Source organism: Rana temporaria, chromosome 6 (assembly GCF_905171775.1).
Source record: "Rana temporaria chromosome 6, aRanTem1.1, whole genome shotgun sequence".
Classification (NCBI taxonomy): Eukaryota; Metazoa; Chordata; class Amphibia; order Anura; family Ranidae; genus Rana; species Rana temporaria.
In genome coordinates, this window is record NC_053494.1 from 95,994,468 (window position 1) to 96,004,044 (window position 9,577).

General features: G+C 47.7%; 1 protein-coding gene across 1 annotated transcript in view; it reads right to left on the reverse strand.

The window, feature by feature from the left end:
- The window catches only part of MPG (N-methylpurine DNA glycosylase), a 47,456-nt gene extending 42,802 nt beyond the window's left edge, over positions 1-4,654 (reverse strand). The window contains exon 1 of the mRNA XM_040357019.1: positions 4,567-4,654. The gene's annotated coding sequence lies outside the window, so the exon portion shown is untranslated. The remainder of the gene's footprint in view (positions 1-4,566) is intronic.
- Positions 4,655-9,577: the final 4,923 nt, after the last annotated feature.

Below are 9,577 nucleotides of genomic sequence, written 5' to 3' on the forward strand. Positions count from 1 at the left end.
GCATACTGATGTGTGTGGGGGGGCAGACATGCAGGGGGGGTACTGATATGTGTGTGGGGAGGGGACAGATGTGCAGGGAGGTACTGATATGTGTGTGTGTGGGGGACAGGGACGGACGGGGGGCGGCTTAGGCAGACGTGCAGGGGGTTACTGGTGTGTGTGTGGGGGGGCAGACATGCAGGGGGGGTACTGATGTGTGTGGGGGGGGCAGACATGCAGGGGGGGTACTGATATGTGTGTGTGGGGGGGGGGGGGACAGGGACGGATGTGCAGGGGGGTACTGATATGTGTTTGGGGGGGCAGATGTGCAGGGGGGTACTGAATGTGTGCGGGGGGGGGGGCGTGCAGGCCCGGGGGGTACTAATATGTGTTTTGGGGGGGCAGACGTGCAGGGGGGTACTGATATGTGTGTGTGGGGGACGGACGTGCAGGGGGGTACTGATATGTGTGGGGGGGGCAGATGTGCAGGGGGGTACTGAATGTGTGTGCAGGGGGGTACTGATATGTGTTTGGGGGGGGCCGACGTGCAGGGGGTACTGATATGTGTGGGGGGCAGATGTCCAGGGGGGTACAGATGTGTGTGTGTGGGGGGGGGGCGATGTGCAGGGGGGTACAGATGTGTGTGTGGAAGGGACAGGCGTGCAGGGGGTACAAAGGGGAAACAGATATGTGTGTAGGGGGGACAGGTGTGCAAGGGGGTTACAGAGGGGTAGCAGATGTGTGTGGGGGACAGATGTACAGGGGGAGGGGGTGTGTGCAGAGGGGAACAGGCATGCAGAGTGATACAGTGATGGGGTGAGAAGGTCCAGAAGCACAGGTGCAAACCTGTGGACCACTATTAAAGAAATGGGTCACGCTAATTTTTTAGCGAGGGGCGGAGTCAATGTGTGTGTGTGTGTGAGGGGGGGGGGGCGTCAAAATTAGGTTTCGCCTAGGGTGTCAAAAATCCTTGCACCAGCCCTGCCCACCCATGTATGTAAACGTCGTTCAAACCACACATGCGTGCGTTAGAGCGTGTGCAACAATTCTAGCACCAGACCTTCTCTGTAACTCTAAACTGGTAACCTGTAAAAAAAAAAAAAAAAATCGTCGCCTATGGAGATTTTCAAGTAACGAAGTTTGGCGCCATTCCATGAGTGTGCTCAATTTTAAAGCATGACATGTTAGGTATCTATTTACTCGGCGTAACATCATCTTTCATATTTTACAAAAAAATTGGGCTAACTTTACTGTTTTGTTATTTTTTAATTCATGAAACCATTTTTTTTCCAAAAAAAAGGCGGTTGAAAAATCATTGCGCAAATACCATGCAAGATAAAAAGTTGCAATGACCGCCATTTTATTCCCTAGGGTGTCTGCTAAAAAAACATATACAATGTTTGGGGGTTCTGAGTAAAATTCTAGCAAAAGAATGATGATTTGTACATGTAGGAGAGAAGTGCCAGAATAGGCCCGGTATGGAGGTGGGTTTTAAAGCCTGGTATTGAAGGGGTTAAATATGTAATTCTCTCTCCTCTGAGTATCACTACCCCTCCACCCACAACAGCAGATAAACTAATTGATCAGAGACTGTAGTCATACTAAAGGAAATGATTTGAAACTTATACCCATGGGGTCACAGACAAGAACACATTTATAGTTCAGCAAGAAAGGCATTGAGGGGTAGACTTCCTCCAGTGGGGTCACAGAAACAGGATGTCTCCTTACAGTGGCGTCACAGAAAAAGGAAGACTTTCCAGTGGGGGTCACAGAATCAGGAAGTCTCCCTCCAGTGAGGTCACAGAAACAGGAAGTAAGGAGAAGTCTCCCGAGGAAAATGTTCCATAAAGACCTTGCGAAGACACGCATATAGGGACATAAATGTACGTATGTGTATATGTGAGTTTAAATGACTGCACTCAAATGTTCTATTTTTATTTTACGGCTCTGTACTCATTGTTGTATAAGAAAAGACAGCCAAATACTCCCAGCGCTCAGTGGTCTTCGCCAGAGGGAAAGCCAACCAATATGACATCACAAACACGGTCCAATGCCTGGTGGATGCAGCCCTCCTCGGATAGGGATGTCCCATGTAAAACTACAAAAACATAGAAGGGGAGTGCGCAAATCCCTAGTGCATTATCTGAGTGAAAACTGAATTTATTGATCTAAAAAGCAACCAATAAAATGCATACTCACAAAGGTGAATAAGTATACAGCAAGAACATGGAAGGATAACATGAGGTAGAACATCCAAGTGTTTCTGCGGCCTCACATATGCACACTAAACGCGTTTCAGGGGTGCTTCCCTTTCTTCACAGCTGTGCTTACCAGCACAACCAAATGCCTCATGTTTAACCCCTTCAATACAGGGCACTTATACACCTTCCTGCCCAGACCAATTTTCAGCACTATCGCATTTTTAATGACAGTTGCGCGGTCATGCGACGCTGTACCCAAACAACATTTTTATCAAAAAATTTAATTTCTTTTCTTTGTTACTGTTACAAAACTTTGTAAATAAGTACGTTCTCTCCTTCACTGGTGGGCACTGAGGCAGTACTGATTGGCACTGATGAGTTGGCACTTATATGCAGCACTGATAGGTGGCACTGATAAGCAGCACCGATGGGAACTCATAGGTGGCACTGGAGGACACATATAGGCGGCACTGATAGGCAACACAGATCGGAGGTGCTGGCAGGCATCACTGATGGGCACAAAGTGCCATCACTAATGGGCAATGATTGCTATCCATGGTGGACTTGTGGGCTTACCTGGTGGTCATGGGTGGGCATCCTTGGTGGCCATGGGTGGGAATCATTGGTGGCATCCCTGGTGGTCCTGGGTGGGCGTCCTGGGGGGGGGGGCTGCACTGATAATAAATCAGTGCAGACCCCTCCCCCCCATCAGGATATCAGCTGATCGGCTCTCCTCTACTCACGTTTGTCAGCGCAAGTAGAGGAAAAGCCGATACACGGCTTTTCCTGTTTACACTGTGGATTGGACACAGCTGATCATGTGGTAAAGAGCCCCTGTCAGAGGCTATTTACCTAGATCGGAGATACAGTGTGTCAAACTGACACACCACCGATCGCCGCGCCCCCATGGGCATGCGATTGTGGCTTGTCCTGCTGGACATCATATCAGTGTTGCCAACCTACCAGATTGAAATTTACTGGCACGACACCCAAAATTTACTGGCGCAGCCATGTTTTTACTGGCATTTCAAAAAAGTTACTAAATTACATTTTTAGGTCCAAATTTCCGTATTTAGGCTACAAACAAGTATGCTAGGCAAATAGCAATGTGATTTAAGGTAGATATTAAGGTAAAAAAACATATTTTTGCTATTTTTGATAAAATAAAGGGCAAATTATTTAGTCAAATCACCCCCTGCCTCCATCCCCCTCTGCCACCAACACCCCCTGCCTTCACCCCCCTCTGCGGTGCCAAAATCTCCCCCTGCCTCCAATCACCCCCTGCCACCAACACCCCCTGCCTTCACCCCCCTCTGCGGTGCCACAATCTCCCCCTGCCTCCAATCTCCCTCTGCCTCCAATCACCCCCTGCCTCCATCGTCCCCTGCCTCCATCCCCCTCTGCTGTGCCACCAACAACCCCTGTCTCCATCCCTCACCCTCTGCGGTGCCACCATCCCCCTCTGTGGTGCCACCAACACCTCCTGCCTCCAATCTCCCCCTGCCTCCATTGCCCCCTGCCTCCATCCCCCTCTGCGGTGCCACTGCAGCCACCATCACTCCCTGCCTCCAATCTCCATGCACAGTTCCAAGCTGAACCGATCTCGGCTTTTTTTACTGGCACATTCAGGCAAACACAGACATTTACGAACAGGGGAAAAAAGTGCCCGTTTTTACGAACTGTCAGAAAAAATACAGACGGTTGGCAACACTGCATCATATGATGCCCAGTCAGGATAACTGAACCTCTTCCCAGCCGTCATTCTGCTATAGGCCAGGCGGGAGGTGATTAAATGTAACAAAGCACACCAAGGTTCGCCCCCAACCACAAGGGCTTTACCCTTCCTGTTGCTTGGGTAGGACCTCAGTGTGCTTTGCTGCATTTAAACATGAGGCATTTGGCTACGCTGGCAGCTCTTAAAACATGTTAGTGTACCCATGTGAGGCCACAGAAACACTTGGATGCTCTACCTCATTTCACCCTTCCATGTACTTGCTGTATACTTATTCACCTTTGTAAGTATGTGTTTTATTGGTCGCTTTTTATTCTAATAAATTGCTGGTTTATGGAAGTGACAGAACACATTTGGCATTAGTGAGCCCAATAACATGAAGAGGTGTGGAATGTTCTTCACAGCCCTACATACTAACTCTATGAGCTTGCCATCCCCATTGACATGGTACAAACACTTGTATTTGCTTTTCTTTCATACACATGTGATAAGCCAGACCAGAGGTCTCCCCTCCGCTGTTACAAGTCACTCCCTCACGTATCACATTAGAAGGTCTTTGTGGTACAACGGGCTGCCCCTCCCCCTCACACCACATACAACAAAGGTGAACGGAGCCCGTAGCTCTGTCACAGAACAGTCAGTGCCCCGTATTACCTGAACCGCCTCTTCTCAAGCAGCTTGCTCGCAGTGAAGTGATTTCACCTATAGGAGGCGGACGTTGTCCAGATTGTGCGGGCTGAGTTTAGTGGAATAAAGTTTATTGCTAGCAAAAAAAAAAAATGCTTTACAACAAACTTTATTATTCATTCACAAAACAGGCAGGATGTTCAACAATGTAGTAATGTGCGGATGTCACAAATCCTCCTATCAGAATGTGTGCAGACATTTAAAGGCACATGATAGGAAACGCAGAAATGTTATTTGCAAGCATTATATATCCAGAGTTCACAACTGGTTCTCATTTGGAGTAAGGTGACCAGATTTTTTTAATTAAAGCGGGGGTTCACCCTTAGAGGGCACTTTTTCCCCTTAGATTCCTGCTCGTTTTCTCTAGGGGAATCGGCTATTTGTTTTAAAATATGTGCAGTACTTACCCGTTTACGAGATGCATCTTCTCCGTCGCTTCCGGGTATGGGCTGCGGGAATGGGCGTTCCTTCTTGATTGACAGTCTTCCGAGAGGCTTCCGACGGTCGCATCCATCGCGTCACGATTTTCCGAAAGAAGCCGAACGTCGGTGCGCAGGCGCAGTATAGAGCCGCACCGACGTTCGGCTTCTTTCGGCTACGAGTGACGCGATGGATGCGACCGTCGGAAGCCTCTCGGAAGACTGTCAATCAAGAAGGAACGCCCGCTCCCGAAGACCCATACCCGGAAGCGACGGAAGAAGATGCATCTCGAAAACGGGTAAGTACTGCTCATATTTTAATACAAATAGCCGATTCCCCTAGACCGAACGAGCAGGAATCTAAGGGGAGAAAAAAAAAATTTAACAAATGGGTGAACTCCCGCTTTAAATCCAGGGACATATTATTATTTTTTACTAGTAATGGCGGCAATCAGCGACTCTCTGCCCATCGCCACCGCTGCCCGCCTCACAGCCTGTCAAGTCTTACTCTCTGGGCAAAAATAGGAGGAAAAATATATGGACAGCCGCACACCAAAAAAACCCTATAAGGTTGCCTTTAATGGTGAAAAGGATAAAAGCACTACAAAACACAGCAGACAGTGGGATGTACAGCTAACGCTTTTTGCACCAAGATCTAGTGCTTAGTCATAGCTCCGGCTACCCACCCAGTAGTAGCCCCGGCTACTACTGGGTGGGGAGCGGAGAAAGATCACTCCGCCAGGGAAGGCAAGGAGAGAAACAGGCAGGCGGTTGGCCGGGACTTGAGCCAAGGCAGAAGAACATGCAAGCCAAGCTGAATGGGCATGCACCCGAAACTGAAGAAATATTCCCTCCGCTCCGACCAGCACATGCTCATCAGAAAGGGGCACAGATAATGGGGGGAAAAAAACACCCCCCTAAGCTAATAGCAGCGGCAGAGCGTGAGTGTGTAATTTAGATTTTTTTTTTAATTCTGCAATGACAATCTTTGAAATTGTCCCAGCCCCTGTTCAAATCCAATCCGGGGACAAAACCGGGGACAGACTTGGTCCGGTGACAGTGTTCTCAATCCGGGGACTGTCCCCGGAAACCGGGGATGTCTGGTCACCCTAATTTGGAGGGACTGTCCATTTTTCTTTGTCACCAAGTCTCCCCCCAGCAGTGGTGAGCTCAGGTGTCTTAGTACTAGGATCAGAACCTCCCTGACCTCTGGGATTGCCAACAAGGGGTTTGCCACCAAGTACTAAGTCATGTTCTGTGAAGGGGTCAAATACTTATTTCACTCATTAAAATGCAAATCAATTCATAACTTTTTTGAAAAGTGTTTTTCTGGATTTTGTTGTTATTGTTCTGCCTCTCGTTGTTAAAATAAACCTACCATTAAAATTATAGACTGATAATTTATTTGTCAGTGGGCAAACAGACAAAATCAGCAGGGGGTCAAATACTTTTTTTCCCTCATTGTATATGTAGCTGTCGGACAGGGAATGCCTGAGTTGTAGATGATTGGCCCATACAGGTGACAGCTCATTGGCAGGCTCGCCCACATGGGTTTGGATCCTAGTCCAAGCATGCCCAAGTGTATCACCACTCCTCAGTTATCCCTCTTTTTGGTTTGATGTAAAGACTTTGGAATATCTACTATTTAACTACAAAGGGCTCATTAACAGGTCCTCGTAGGCTAGTCATGCAGCTTGTGTTTATGCACTGGAAGTGACAGATATTCCTTGCAGCCACCACCAGCAGCCTGTTTAAAATCAATGAAAGGCTGACAGATGCAGCAGCTGTATGGGTCTTTGCACACATCTGAGTGTTTACATCTGTACAAGCCAGATGCATGGTCCTGGATAGAGATGGAGTGTGTCTTGGGGCCATGCATCCATCTCTGTATAAGTGCTCAGATGTGTAGGAAGATCCATACAGATGCTGCTGTTTTTAATCACTACAAGTATTTGAAATGTAAGTAGTGTAAATTAATATCCTCTGTACAGCTGCACTCAGACTGGGTAGGGGAGAGGCAGGATGGAGAGACTATCAGGTGTGCTGATAGTTGGATAGAAGACCTAGGTTCAGTGGCAGTGCATCCATAGAGGGCACAGGAGCGCCGGCTAGGATGAACACGTGTCCCGCATTGCCCGGGACAGTCCCCCATTTTGCAGGCCTGTCCCGGGCACATTCATTCCAGAACAATACTAGGGTGACCATGTGTCCCGGATTGCCCGGGACAGTGCCGCATTTTGCAGGTCTGTCCCAGGCACATTCATTCCAGGACAATACAGTGTCCCGGAATGAAACTGACACAGCCAACCCCGGGCCAATCCGATGCCCCCAAAAAAGGCTGCCACATCACCGCTTTACTCATTGATAGTACTTGTCCTGGCCGGGAATAACTGGAGGAGCACAATCCCACCCCCTACTTGTGATTGGAGAAATCATAAATCCTGCCTCTTGTGTCCAATCACTGTGCTGTGATTCGTTACAGCACAAGCTGATTTTTGGGAATCAGGATCTGTGGATCTGTTTACACACACAGATCCACAGTCCTGCCGTGATTGTGGACATCGCGGCCGCCGGGCACGCACACCGGGCCCCGCACGATGCCGCGGGCGTGCTCACGCCCCTTAGACGGCTGGGAAGCCCATGACGTCATATGACGTCCACCGAGGATGGGAGATCCCATCTGTGGAAGTCATATGACTATGGACGGTAGGGAAATGGTTAAAGTGGTTGTAAACCCTCTCATATACCCAGTGATGTGACTGGCCTCAGGGGATTCACAGAGATGAAATTAATTCTCCTACATCAGTTTTACGTGTTTATTTGCAATCTTCTCTTCTCTACATCCCTTCAAAAGTGCAGAATTGTGATAAATTCCTTCTTCATCTGTCAGCAGCACAGAGGAGGGGGCTACAGTTAGTGTGTGAGAGCTGATTGGAGGAAAGGAACGGAGGAAGATACTGAATAGACAAGCTGTGTGCTGAGCTATCTCCCCTGTCACTAATTAATTTCATGTGTCGGGAAAACTCCACCCATTCTAAAAGAATATTGGAGCACTAATTAACGATCCTCCTCTCCAGAGGTCACCTGGGATGCCTTCAAGGCTTATACTAGGGGCCACTATATTTCTGCCATTAAATCTGTCAAAACGAATCAGCAGGCCCTTTACAGTGCACCTACAGTCTGGAGTTCAGAATAGAACGAATAAATATGCCTCAGATCCCTCAATAATGAACTTTGACTTACTATAGGCCTCTAAGAGGGCACTACATATCTAGAAGGGGTCACTAGACTGTCAGTTCACAATGCTAAACAACAATTCTTTGGGGACAAAAATGGCAAACTTATGCCTTGTACACACGATCGGAATTTCCGATCGAAAAAGTCAGACGGACTTAGAAAGAGAACATGTTCTCTTTTTTTCCGATGGAAAAAAATTCTATCGGAAATTCCGTTCATCTGTGTGGAACTCCGATGGAGAAAAAAAACATGCATGCTCAGAATAAGAGACGGAAGCGCTCGGACTGGTAAAACTAGTGTTAATGGAGATAGCACATTCGTCATGCTGCAAATTATTGTATCGTTTAATGCACAGGTGTCAAACACAAGGCCCGCGGGCTGAATCCGGCCCTCAAGGCCATTTCATGTGGCCCTCGCACAGGGATGGACTGGCCATTGGGACTACAGGGAGTTTCCCGGTGGGCCGATGGCTCGGTGGGCCGGCTGGAACTTCTTTGCCCCGGGTGAAATAATGTCTAGCTTCCCCACTGGTACTGCCTATAAGAGTACCAGTACCAGCCATTCTACTCTAATAAAGTAGAATGGCTAGTGAAGGGGGAGAGGGGGCTTGGGTGGCCGGGGGGGTGCGGGAGTTGTCCGGCCACCATGGGAGAGACCTGTCAAAGTGGGCCAGTCTGGATGAAGTCCAGGGCCATATTTTTGTCCCAGTCCATCCCTGCCCTCGCACCTCTCCTGCAACTGCAGGAGAGCTCCAGCCCTCTTCTGGTCCTCCTACAGACCCTTACTTTCTGCTTTCAAGCAATGCACCCAGCTTCTTCCCATCAGCAGCATAAGAAAAGAGGCTGCACTGTGATGTAAGGGAGAGTGTGGGACTCAACTTCTGATGGTAGGGTGGCTCTTGACATCTAATATAAAGGGGAGGAGATGCGCTGGACATCCAATCTTACAGATACTTTTGAGGGCAATCAAAATGCTAATGCAGCCCACGATGAAATTGAGTTTGACACCTCTGATTTAATGCAACGCATTGCTTTATTCTTTCTAATGCTACAATAAAGAAGTTATTTTGCTGCTGATATTCACACAGAGTTCTGACAAATGTGTTTCTTCATTGTTTCTTGTGATCTCATGAATATTCATATTTGATTTTAAAGCTAGATCTTCATAATAATGGTTTTAATTTTTATATTTGTTTGTGATTTGTTTGTGATTTTAATCAAGATGTTTTTTGGGTTTTTAATATTTTCTCGTGATCTCCAAATTTTATTTTTGGTTAAGTTACCACAACAACATTATTACCTTGTATTTTTTTTTACCTCAAG